Source organism: Entelurus aequoreus, linkage group LG18, assembly GCF_033978785.1.
Source record: "Entelurus aequoreus isolate RoL-2023_Sb linkage group LG18, RoL_Eaeq_v1.1, whole genome shotgun sequence".
In the NCBI taxonomy this organism is placed as follows: Eukaryota; Metazoa; Chordata; class Actinopteri; order Syngnathiformes; family Syngnathidae; genus Entelurus; species Entelurus aequoreus.
The window spans coordinates 51,015,838-51,029,762 of NC_084748.1; the positions used below are offsets into that span (position 1 = coordinate 51,015,838).

Consider the following 13,925-nt stretch of genomic DNA (forward strand, 5'->3'; position numbering starts at 1 on the left):
TTCAGGGTGGGCGTGCTAGCAAAGCAAGGAGTTCTTGCACTCCTTCTATAACAGAGGTGTCACTGAGGGCCACATGGCACGTATGTGTGGCCCCAGAGGGCCGCTTCTAACAGTCAATACTATTATTGCAACATTTTTTATGCATTTTATTAGTAGGTTTTTTAAAAAGTAAAATGTATAAAAAATATGGTAAGTTGCAATAATATCCCATCAAAATGTAGTGTATATTACTGTAATGTAGTGTATATTACTGTAAATGTAGTGTATATTACTGTACATGTAGTGTATATTACTGTACATGTAGTGTATATTACTGTAATGTAGTGTATATTACTGTAAATGTAGTGTATATTACTGTACATGTAGTGTATATTACTGTACATGTAGTGTATATTACTGTAATGTAGTGTATATTACTGTAAATGTAGTGTATATTACTGTAAATGTAGTGTATAGTACTGTACATGTAGTGTATATTACTGTGAATGTAGTGTATATTACTGTAAATGTAGTGTATATTACTGTAAATGTAGTGAGTATTACTGTACATGTAGTGTATATATTTCTGTAAATGTAGTTTATATTACAGTGATTGTAGTGTATATTACTGTGAATGTAGTGTGTATTACTGTACATGTAGTGTATATTACTGTGGATGTAGTGTATATTACTGTACACGTAGTGTATATTACTGTAAATGTAGTGTATATTACTGTGGATGTAGTGTATATTACTGTAAATGTAGTGTATATTACTGTGAATGTAGTGTATATTACTGTGAATGTAGTGTATATTACTGTACATGTAGTGTATATTACTGTGAATGTAGTGTGTATTACTGTACATGTAGTATATATAACTGTAAATGTAGTGTATATTACTGTAATGTAGTGTATATTACTGTAAATGTAGTGTATATTAATGTGAATGTAGTGTATATTACTGTAATGTAGTGTATATTACTGTAAATGTAGTGTATATTAATGTGAATGTAGTGTATATTACTGTAATGTAGTGTATATTACTGTGAATGTAGTGTATATTACTGTGGATGTAGTGTATATTACTGTACATGTAGTGTATATTACTGAGAATGTAGTGTATATTACTGTGAATGTAGTTTATATTACTGTGGATGTAGTGTATATTACTGTACATGTAGTGTATATTACTGTACATGTAGTGTATATTACTGTACATATAGTCTATATTACTGTAAATGTAGTGTATATTACTGTGAATGTAGTGTATATTACTGTAAATGTAGTGGGTATTACTGTGAATGTAGTGTATATTACTGTGAATGTAGTGGGTATTACTGTGAATGTAGTGTATATTACTGTAAATGTACTGTATATTACTGTACATGTAGTTTTTTTTTACTGTAAATAAGAAAAATGCAATTTTACAGTAACATTTTGGCACATGAGCTGCCAGTTTTTTATTTTTTTCTCCCTTTTACCGCAAATCAACAAGTGTATATTTTTGGGTGTATTACTGTAAATGCCAAAACGTCACCACAGTTTATTACAGTAAAAAAAAGTACCGTTTTTGTCATTTCGAGAAAAATGCTGTAAAAAGGACAGTAAATATCACAATTTGAGCTTGAAACTATTGCTACTTTGACACTATGATTAATAACTCTATGTTTACAATGACCCTTATTTTACAAAATACTAAAAAATTTTTACAATAAACTATTTTTTTTTACAATATACTCTATTTTTAGAATAAAATAAAATAGTTTACAATATAGTCTATTTTGTTTACAATGTACTCTATTTGTTTACAATATACTCAATTTTTTGTTACAACATACTCCTTTTTACATTATACTCTATTTTTTACAATAGTCTTTTTTTACAATATACTTTTTTTTTTAAATATGCTCTATTTTTTACAATACTCTTTTTACAATATACTTTTTTTTTTTACAATATACTCTTTTTACAGTGTACTCTTGGTTTTTACAATATACTCTATTTTGTACAATAAACTCAATTTCTTGTGTATTTTTTTACAATATACTAAAATTTTTACAACAAACTATTTTTCTAAAAATACAGTCTATTTTTTACAATATACTCTTTTTTCACAATGTAGTCTTTTTTTACAGTGTACTTTTTTTTTTACTATGCACTCTATTTTTACAATGACCCTTATTTTACAAAATACTCTATTTTTTTTTTTTACAATAAACTATTTTTTTTTTTACAATATACTCTATTTTTAGAATAAACTAAAATTGTTTACAATATAGTCTATTTTGTTTACAATGTACTCTATTTGTTTACAATATACTACATTTTTTGTTACAACATACTCCTTTTTACAATATACTCTATATTTTTACAATACACAATTTTTTGGACAATATACTCTATTTTTTACAATATACTTTTTTTTTGAATATACTCTATTTTTTTTACAATACTATTTTTTTACAATATACTCTTTTTACAGTGTACTCCTGGTTTTTACAATATACTCTATTTTGTACAATAAACTCAATTTCTTGTGTATTTTTTTACAATATACTACATTTTTTACAACAAACTATTTTTCTAAAAATGCAGTAAATTTTTTACAATATACTCTTTTTTCACAATGTAGTCTTTTTTTTACAGTGTACTCTTTTTTTTTACTCTGCACTCTATTTTTACAATGACCCTTATTTTACGAAATACTTTATTTTTTTTTACAATAAACTATTTTTTTTTTACAATATACTCTATTTTTTACAATATAGTCATTTTTTTCACAATGTAGTCTTTTTTTTTTTTACAGTGTACTCTTTTTTTTTTACTATGCACTCTATTTTTAAAATGACCCTTATTTTACAAAATACTATATATTTTTTTTACACTGAACTATTTTTTTTTTTACAATATAGTCCATTTTTACAATAAACTATTTTTTTTTTTTACAATATAGTCCATTTTTACAATATAGTCTTTTTTTTTTTACAATTTACAATTTACATACGCGGAGAATGTCGGCAACAAAGCAGACAATAAAACAATTTACTAGGTGGTGCCTTCGTCTACAGTTGTCATTTGTTATTGCTGCCATGAATTATGATGCATTAAGAGTACAGTAGTTTGACAATGACTTCTATTGCTGTCTACTTCCAGGCCTGTGTTGTAGAAAAGGAGCAAAACATCAATGCGGTATTTGCTTTTCAGTTTTTGTTGAAATCCTGCACTTTTTGAGGCTAACATGACGAGGAACACTTAAAACATTGATAATAAATCCCTACAAAAAATGATTTGATTCAACGTTACAGATTTTGCCGCATTTTCCAGAAAAAGCTGCTGTAAAATTAAGAGTATTCTGGGCTGCAAAAGTTTGGCGAAATCCCGGACTACCATATTTTTCGGACTATAGAGTGCACCGGTACGTAAGGCGCACACACCAATTTTTACTTATTTATAAGTGGCAGATACTGTATGTATGTTGTGAAATGAGTTATTTACACAGAAATATTCTGTAAATGTTTATTTACATACCTTAATTGTTTCCACACGGTGTCTGTAACACGGCAGTAAAACGGCCGGTCAAACAAAACGTCAGTCATGGTCATGGACCCACTAGCTGCGCAAGCTAGCTCTCCAATCAGCTAAACAGACTCAATAACTCCACGCTGACGTTTTGCTGAACTTACTGAGGAATTTGTGAAAGTGAAACAATACAAAACGAATGTAAGTTAATAATGCTAACACAGACACTTGTAAACGTGTTAGCGTATTAGCTAATGCTAACGACGCTAGCTTGATTACAATACGATAGCAGGTACAAATATGCATGAAAACACTCCTACAGACGTCGCACATGGGACACTTTAGTAAGTAAGAATAGTTTTAAAAAACTTTGCGTGGAGTGACGAATGAAGAATCCATTCAAGTAGAAACGTTATGGACAGAGCGGCACTTATAAGTCTGGCTGAAAGCACTAAATTGAAAGTGAGCGAACTCGTCCAAAAGATGGCACCTTCTAAATGTTATGTGCTTGTTTGTTTTTGTTTTTTTACTATTTGCATTACCCTCCATCAGTAAAGAAAACATAAACATATAAATCAGCCGCACCGTTTTACAAGCTGCAGGGCTCAAAGCGTAGGACAGAGTGATGGCTGTACAGTAATTAGCATGCACGCATAACAACGTGATTGTTGCGTGGTCATGTAGAGATGACGGGTCACATGATCCGCACAGGCCCGAGGAACATACGTAGGCACGCACCTGCTCTACTCTACTCTGTGCAGGATGAGTCCTCATTTTTAAAGACCTGGATTTGACCCATTCTTCTCTCTGGGGATCTCTGGGTTGCATCTGTGCCAGAAACTTCCCTAATTGGCACGACAAATGTGTTCTCTCACACTGCTAATGCAATCACGTGTGACAAAATAGCATGCAATGTGCTGCACACTCACACGCAATACTATATATATATACACATATATATATATATACATATATATATATATATATATATATATATATATATATATATATATATATATATATATATATATATATATATATATATATATATATATATATATATATATATATATATATATATATATATATATATGTGTATACATATATATATATATATATATATATATATATATATATATATATATATATGTATACACATATATATATATATATATATATATATATATATATATATATATATGTATACACATATATATATATATATATATATATATATATATATATATATATATATATATATATATATATATATATATATATATATATATATATATGTATATATATATATATATATAGTAAACAAGAATAAAGGTGGTGTTGAATGAGATGAGTGTACAGAAGGTAAAGCACATGGAGCTCAGCTAGGTGATAAAAGTTGATTAGTAATTAGCTCGTGAAGTGATGATTATTGCTGACAGATGTTTGAGATGCAGATGTTGAAAGCAGCAGCTTCCTGAAGGCCATATTTGGAATATGATGAATAGGAGTGACATCAGGACACATGTAAACATATCGAGTGGAGCCCGGGGCCGCCGGTAAAGCATGCAGAAACAACTTGCATGCATCACTCATATTACCCAGGTGGCCTGAAGGCATCGCGGCACCTTCAAGTGCACGCAGACCTTCATCCGCCCATGGAGCCACTTATTGATATATTGACCACTTATTGACCAGGCAGATACAGTTCTTGGTGTGACCACATACCTTCATATTGATATATTGACCACTTATTGACCTGGGAGTGGATACAGTTCTTTACAGTAGAGTAAACAGGTGGTTAGCAGCAAAGTAGTTATTCGGTGTTAGCTCTTCCAAGAACAATGTCGCTGTAGTTTAGTTAGTTAGTTAGGTAGTTAGTTAATTATTTATTTATTTAGTTAGTTAGTTAGTTAGTTGGTTAGTTAGTTAGGTAATATGCAGGTCAGGAAATGGAGAAATGTTGGCTGTTTTTTTGGGGGGGTTTTCAGATTTTTTTTATAGGTGGAAAAGACAAACCCTTAATTATTGCATTGTTAGCCGCCTCTTGCTAGCAGTTTTTTTACGATTGGGAACACAAAAAGACGTGTGTTGTCGTCTCACGTGAGGACTGACGGGCAAGCTTCCTAATGAAGTGTGGTTCCACCTTTCAATGCACTTCCTGTCCATTCATGCTTCACTTCCTGCTTCTCACATGACAAAGAACGACTCTTTTGAGATCTCATTCAGCGATATCAACATGGCATTGCAGACGGACATGAGGCGGACAAAGAACAACAGGAAGTGGCGGGCAGATGTTTCCACATTTACACTGACTTCTTCCACGGTGTTGTGTTGACTTCTTCCACGGTGTTGTGTTGACTTCTTCCACGGTGTTGTGTTGACTTCTTCCACAACTTCCACGGTGTTGTGTTGACTTCTTCCACGGTATTGTGTTGACTTCTTCCACGGTGTTGTGTTGACTTCTTCCACAACTTCCACGGTGTTGTGTTGACTTCTTCCACGGTGTTGTGTTGACTTCTTCCACAACTTCCATGGTGTTGTGTTGACTTCTTCCACAACTTCCATGGTGTTGTGTTGACTTCTTCCACAACTTCCATGGTGTTGTGTTGACTTCTTCCACAACTTCCATGGTGTTGTGTTGACTTCTTCCACAACTTCCATGGTGTTGTGTTGACTTCTTCCACAACTTCCATGGTGTTGTGTTGACTTCTTCCACAACTTCCATGGTGTTGTGTTGACTTCTTCCAGCACTTCCATGGTGTTGTGTTGACTTCTTCCACAACTTCCATGGTGTTGTGTTGACTTCTTCCACAACTTCCATGGTGTTGTGTTGACTTCTTCCACAACTTCCACGGTGTTGTGTTGACTTCTTCCACGGTGTTGTGTTGACTTCTTCCACGGTGTTGTGTTGACTTCTTCCACAACTTCCATGGTGTTGTGTTGACTTCTTCCACAACTTCCATGGTGTTGTGTTGACTTCTTCCACAACTTCCATGGTGTTGTGTTGACTTCTTCCACAACTTCCATGGTGTTGTGTTGACTTCTTCCAGAACTTCCATGGTGTTGTGTTGACTTCTTCCACAACTTCCATGGTGTTGTGTTGACTTCTTCCACAACTTCCATGGTGTTGTGTTGACTTCTTCCACAACTTCCATGGTGTTGTGTTGACTTCTTCCACAACTTCCATGGTGTTGTGTTGACTTCTTCCAGAACTTCCATGGTGTTGTGTTGACTTCTTCCACAACTTCCATGGTGTTGTGTTGACTTCTTCCACAACTTCCATGGTGTTGTGTTGACTTCTTCCACGGTGTTGTGTTGACTTCTTCCACAACTTCCACGGTGTTCTGTTGACTTCTTCCAGAACTTCCATGGTGTTGTGTTGACTTCTTCCAGCACTTCCATGGTGTTGTGTTGACTTCTTCCACAACTTCCATGGTGTTGTGTTGACTTCTTCCACAACTTCCATGGTGTTGTGTTGACTTCTTCCACGGTGTTGTGTTGACTTCTTCCACAACTTCCACGGTGTTGTGTTGACTTCTTCCACAACTTCCATGGTGTTGTGTTGACTTCTTCCACAACTTCCATGGTGTTGTGTTGACTTCTTCCACAACTTCCATGGTGTTGTGTTGACTTCTTCCACGGTGTTGTGTTGACTTCTTCCACGGTGTTGTGTTGACTTCTTCCACAACTTCCATGGTGTTGTGTTGACTTCTTCCACAACTTCCATGGTGTTGTGTTGACTTCTTCCACAACTTCCATGGTGTTGTGTTGACTTCTTCCACAACTTCCATGGTGTTGTGTTGACTTCTTCCATGGTGTTGTGTTGACTTCTTCCACAACTTCCATGGTGTTGTGTTGACTTCTTCCAGAACTTCCATGGTGTTGTGTTGACTTCTTCCAGAACTTCCATGGTGTTGTGTTGACTTCTTCCAGCACTTCCATGGTGTTGTGTTGACTTCTTCCACAACTTCCATGGTGTTGTGTTGACTTCTTCCAGAACTTCCATGGTGTTGTGTTGACTTCTTCCACAACTTCCATGGTGTTGTGTTGACTTCTTCCACAACTTCCATGGTGTTGTGTTGACTTCTTCCAGCACTTCCATGGTGTTGTGTTGACTTCTTCCACAACTTCCATGGTGTTGTGTTGACTTCTTCCACAACTTCCATGGTGTTGTGTTGACTTCTTCCACAACTTCCACGGTGTTGTGTTGACTTCTTCCACGGTGTTGTGTTGACTTCTTCCACGGTGTTGTGTTGACTTCTTCCACAACTTCCATGGTGTTGTGTTGACTTCTTCCACAACTTCCATGGTGTTGTGTTGACTTCTTCCACAACTTCCATGGTGTTGTGTTGACTTCTTCCACAACTTCCATGGTGTTGTGTTGACTTCTTCCAGAACTTCCATGGTGTTGTGTTGACTTCTTCCACAACTTCCATGGTGTTGTGTTGACTTCTTCCACAACTTCCATGGTGTTGTGTTGACTTCTTCCAGAACTTCCATGGTGTTGTGTTGACTTCTTCCACAACTTCCATGGTGTTGTGTTGACTTCTTCCACAACTTCCATGGTGTTGTGTTGACTTCTTCCACGGTGTTGTGTTGACTTCTTCCACAACTTCCACGGTGTTCTGTTGACTTCTTCCAGAACTTCCATGGTGTTGTGTTGACTTCTTCCAGCACTTCCATGGTGTTGTGTTGACTTCTTCCACAACTTCCATGGTGTTGTGTTGACTTCTTCCACAACTTCCATGGTGTTGTGTTGACTTCTTCCACGGTGTTGTGTTGACTTCTTCCACAACTTCCACGGTGTTGTGTTGACTTCTTCCACAACTTCCATGGTGTTGTGTTGACTTCTTCCACAACTTCCATGGTGTTGTGTTGACTTCTTCCACAACTTCCATGGTGTTGTGTTGACTTCTTCCACGGTGTTGTGTTGACTTCTTCCACGGTGTTGTGTTGACTTCTTCCACAACTTCCATGGTGTTGTGTTGACTTCTTCCACAACTTCCATGGTGTTGTGTTGACTTCTTCCACAACTTCCATGGTGTTGTGTTGACTTCTTCCACAACTTCCATGGTGTTGTGTTGACTTCTTCCATGGTGTTGTGTTGACTTCTTCCACAACTTCCATGGTGTTGTGTTGACTTCTTCCAGAACTTCCATGGTGTTGTGTTGACTTCTTCCAGAACTTCCATGGTGTTGTGTTGACTTCTTCCAGCACTTCCATGGTGTTGTGTTGACTTCTTCCACAACTTCCATGGTGTTGTGTTGACTTCTTCCAGAACTTCCATGGTGTTGTGTTGACTTCTTCCATGGTGTTGTGTTGACTTCTTCCACAACTTCCATGGTGTTGTGTTGACTTCTTCCAGAACTTCCATGGTGTTGTGTTGACTTCTTCCAGCACTTCCATGGTGTTGTGTTGACTTCTTCCACAACTTCCATGGTGTTGTGTTGACTTCTTCCAGAACTTCCATGGTGTTGTGTTGACTTCTTCCAGCACTTCCATGGTGTTGTGTTGACTTCTTCCACAACTTCCATCTTCATGTAGCAAACATGGCGGCCAGTGAGCGTCTATTAGCGTGTGTAAGATATTCTCATCATTCAAACTCCAGCAGTCCTTGCACATATTTTATTGGCTGTCTCCTACACACACACACACACACACACACACACACACACACACACACACACACACACACACACACACACACACACACACACACACACACACACACACACACACACACACACACACACACACACACACACACACACTTGCTCCCCTGCCAGCAGGCCTCAATAAAGCCAGTTTATTGTTCAATATTGTGACCTTAGCCTGGAGGAGTGAGGCCTTTGTCCTGAAACAATAGGCTCCATATTGCAAAGCCTGCCAGTCAGGAAGGGCCACACATTGTGCGGGGTCCAAGTTGAAGGCTTTGGGGCAACAACTTGTGTGTAAGTGTGTGTGTGTGTGTGTGTGTGTGTGTGTGTTGTCTGCACAGTTAGTGTCTGTAAGATACAAATCTGTTCTGAAGAAGTAGCAGATGGGCCAGCACAATTACAGTCCACCATAGTGTGGACAGACACACACACACACACACGGACGCACGATTCTGTCTACTGATAGACACAATAATATTACATAATCAATACATTAAAGGCCTACTGAAAGCCACTACTAGCGACCACGCAGTCTGATAGTTTATATATCAATGATGACATCTTAACATTGCAACACATGCCAATACGGCCGGATTAACTTATAAAGTGACTTTTAAAACTTCCCGGGAAATATCCGGCTGAAACGTCGCGGTATGATGACGTATGCGCGTGACGAAGTCCGAGTAACGGAAGTTATGGTACCCCGTAGAATCCTATACAAAAAGCTCTGTTTTCATTTCATAATTCCACAGTATTCTGGACATCTTTTGCAATTTGTTTAATGAACAATGAAGGCTGCAAAGAAGACAGTTGTAGGTGGGATCAGTGTATTAGCAGCGGACTACAGCAACACAACCAGGAGGACTTTGTTGGAGCGCTAGCCGCGCTAGCCGCCGACCTCACCTTGACTTCCTACGTCTCCGGGCCGCCAAACGCATCGGGTGAAGTCCTTCGTCCTTCTGCCGAGCGCTGGAACGCAGGTGAGCACGGGTGTTGATGAGCAGATGAGGGCTGGCTGGTGTAGGTGGAGAGCTAATGTTTTTAGCATAGCTCTGTGCGGTCCGGTTGCTAAGTTGCTAAGTTGGCTTCAATGGCGTCGTTAGCACAGCATTGTTAACCTTCGCCAGCCTGGAAAGCATTAACCGTGTATTTACATGTCCACGCTTTAATAGTATTGTTGATTTTCTATCTATCCTTCCAGTCAGGGGTTTATTTCTTTTGTTTCTATATGCAGTTAAAGCATGATGCTATCACGTTAGCTCGTAGCTAAAGCATTTCACCGATGTATTGTCGTGGAGATAAAAGGCACTGAATGTCCATTTTGCGTTCTGGACTCTCATTTTCAAGAGGATATAGTATCCCAGGTGGTTTAACATACAAATCTGTGATCCACAATAGAAAAAGGAGAGAGTGTGGAATCCAATGAGCCAGCTTGTACCTAAGTTACGGTCAGAGCGAAAAAAGATACGTCCATCACTGCCTCTCAAGTCCTTCACTGTAACGTTCCTCATCCACGAATCTTTCATCCTGGCTCAAATTAATGGGGTAATCGTCACTTTCTCGGTCCGAATCTCTCTCGCTCCATTGTAAACAACGGGGAATTGTGAGGAATACTAGCTCCTGTGACGTCACGCTACTTCCGCTACAGGCAAGGCTTTTTTTTATCAGCGAGCAAAAGTTGCGAACTTTATCGTCGATTTTCTCTACTAAATCCTTTCAGCAAAAATATGGCAATATCGCGAAATGATCAAGTATGACACATAGAATGGATCTGCTATCCCCGTTTAAATAAAAAAAAATCATTTCAGTAGGCCTTTAAGACATCATTTAGAATGACCACCACAAACAGACTTCTCAAGTCCTGCACGTTGAAGTTTGTATGACTTGTCATAGAGTTGATCTTTTTGCAACACCTGCCTACAGTCTGACTCAACTAGGGTCTAGTCTGATTCAACTAGGGTCAAGTCTGACTCAACTAGGGTCTACTAGGGTCTAGTCTGGTACAACTAGGGTCAAGTCTGACTCAACTAGGGTCTACTAGGGTCTAGTCTGATTCAACTAGGGTCAAGTCTGACTCAACTAGGGTCTACTAGGGTCTAGTCTGATTCAAGTAGGGTCAAGTTTGACTCAACTAGGGTCTACTAGGGTCAAATCAGACTCAACAAAGGTCTAGTCTGAGTCAACTAGGGTCTACTAAGGTCCAGTCTGAGTCAACTAAGGTCTAGTCTGAGTCAACTAGGATCTACTAAGGTCTAGTCTGAGTCAACTAGGGTCTACTGAGGTCTAGTCTGAGTCAACTAGGGTCAAGTTTGACTCAACTAGGGTCTACTAGGGTAAAATCTGACTCAACAAGGGTCTAGTCTGAGTCAACTAGGGTCTAGTCTGAGTCATCTAGGGTCTACTAAGGTCCAGTCTGAGTCAACTAAGGTCTAGTCTGAGTCCACTAGGGTCTACTAAGGACCAGTCTGAGTCAACTAAGGTCTAGTCTGAGTCAACTAGGGTCAAGTCTGACTCAACTAGGGTCTACTAGGGTCTAGCCTGATTCAACTAGGGTCAAGTCTGACTCAACTAGGGTCTACCAGGGTCTAGTCTGAGTCAACTAGGGTCAAGTTTGACTCAACTAGGGTCTACTAGGGTCAAATCTGACTCAACAAGGGTCTAGTCTGAGTCAACTAGGGTCTAGTCTGAGTCAACTAGGGTCTACTAAGGTCTAGTCTGAGTCAACTAAGGTCTAGTCTGAGTCCACTAGGGTCTACTAAGGTCCAGTCTGATTCAACTAAGGTCTAGTCTGAGTCAACTAGGGTCTACTAAGGTCTAGTCTGAGTCAACTAAGGTCTAGTCTGAGTCCACTAGGGTCTACTAAGGTCCAGTCTGATTCAACTAAGGTCTAGTCTGAGTCAACTAGGGTCTACTGAGGTCTAGTCTGAGTCAACTAAGGTCTAGTCTGAGTCAACTAGGGTCTACTAAGGTCCAGTCTGAGTCAACTAAGGTCTAGTCTGAGTCAACTAGGGTCTACTAAGGTCTAGTCTGAGTCAACTAGGGTCTAGTCTGAGTCAACTAGGGTCTACTAAGGTCTAGCCTGAGTCAACTAAGGTCTAGTCTGAGTCAACTAGGGTCTACTAAGGAACAGTCTGAGTCAATTAAGGTCTAGTCTGAGTCCACTAGGGTCTACTAAGGTCCAGTCTGAGTCAACTAAGGTCTAGTCTGTGTCCACTAGGGTCTACTAAGGTCTAGTCTGAGTCAACTAGGGTCTAGTATGAGTCAACTAGGGTCTACTAAGGTCCAGTCTGAGTCAACTAAGGTCTAGTCTGAGTCAACTAGGGTCTACTAAGGTCCAGTCTGAGTCAACTAAGGTCTAGTCTGAGTCAACTAGGGTCTACTAAGGTCCAGTCTGAGTCAACTAAGGTCTAGTCTGAGTCAACTAGGGTCTACTGAGGTCTAGTCTGAGTCAACTAGGGTCTAGTCTGAGTCAACTAGAGTTTACTAGGGTCAAGCCTGACTCAACTAAGGTCTACTGAATACTGACGTTAAAAGAGTGGGTGGGGGGTAATTAAAAGAAAACATGGTGGGGGTCAGTTTGAGACCAGGAAAAAACATGACAAAATAACTAGTCTGAGATCATTTATACAACAGGAATGGAATACTTGTGTTTTTTAAGGAATTTGCTGAAAAAATATTTCTCTCCCAAGTTTTGAACTGAGTCCGAGTCTGAATGAATGAATGAATGAATGAATGAATGAATGTGTGCATGAATGCCTGAATGAATGAATGAATGAATGAATGGTCTTACAGTAGAGTCTTCAAACCAGCACAGAGCTGCTGGCATATAAAGTAAAGGATCTTTGATGAGTGTTTTTTGTTTTCTTTTGGGTTTGTCCTTGAACATTGCAGAGTGTTTCTGTCGTATGGAGGATCTTTGAGCAGTCTTGTTGCAGCTGGTCCTGGAACACAGCAGAGAGGATCTTTGATTGCTTCTGTTTATTTATTCATGACAGTTTGAACTTCTTCCCAAACCTAAACAAATCCTGGAATGGACTCTTTGAGACACGGAGGTTGTTGTGTGAGGATTGTGTTGTCAGCAGGGATGTGTTGTCAGCAGGGATGTGTTGTCAGCAGGGATGTGTTGTCAGCAGGGATGTGTTGTCAGCAGCGTCTGCAGAGGACAAATGACATGATGATTATCAACATTTGACGGAGAAATGACGAGGTCTTGTCAACAAATCAGCATGCAGGTTAATACGACTTTAGTTGTACTCGTGGTGTTCCTCAAGGTTCCAGTTTAGGTCCTCTCTTTTTCCTCATTTGGGTTTATTGTACTGGTGTTCATTTCCAAAAAGTTGTGAGACACTCACATTTTTCCAGCAGGTTCCTAAACGCACCAGAGTGCTGGCATGGAGATCATCTTTGACCAGTTTTTTAGCAGAAGGTCCTTGAAAACAAGCGAGCACTCCTGTAACTCTGAGACAAGGAGTTGACCAAAGTCAAATGTCCACTGTAGAGGACACTGGATTTGAAAATAAGACTGACAGTGAAGGGAGAAGTGTGGCCCCCGGTCCTTAGCACTTTGGAAATGTGGCCCCCGGTCCTTAGCACTTTGGAAATGTGGCCCCCAAAACAATTGAGTTGATGCTGCCTGACACTTCCTGTCAAGGATGTACTTAAAAGTGTCGATATTTTGATTTGAGAATCCATTTTACAGCATAAACGTCTGGTATCAGCGGTATCGGTATTTCAGTATCGACCCACACATCACTATGCACAAATGTTT

General features: G+C 38.6%; 1 pseudogene; it reads left to right on the plus strand.

Annotated features, from left to right (window-relative positions):
* The window catches only part of LOC133634247 (adhesion G protein-coupled receptor L3-like), a 334,776-nt pseudogene that overhangs the window by 48,617 nt on the left and 272,234 nt on the right, over nt 1–13,925 (plus strand).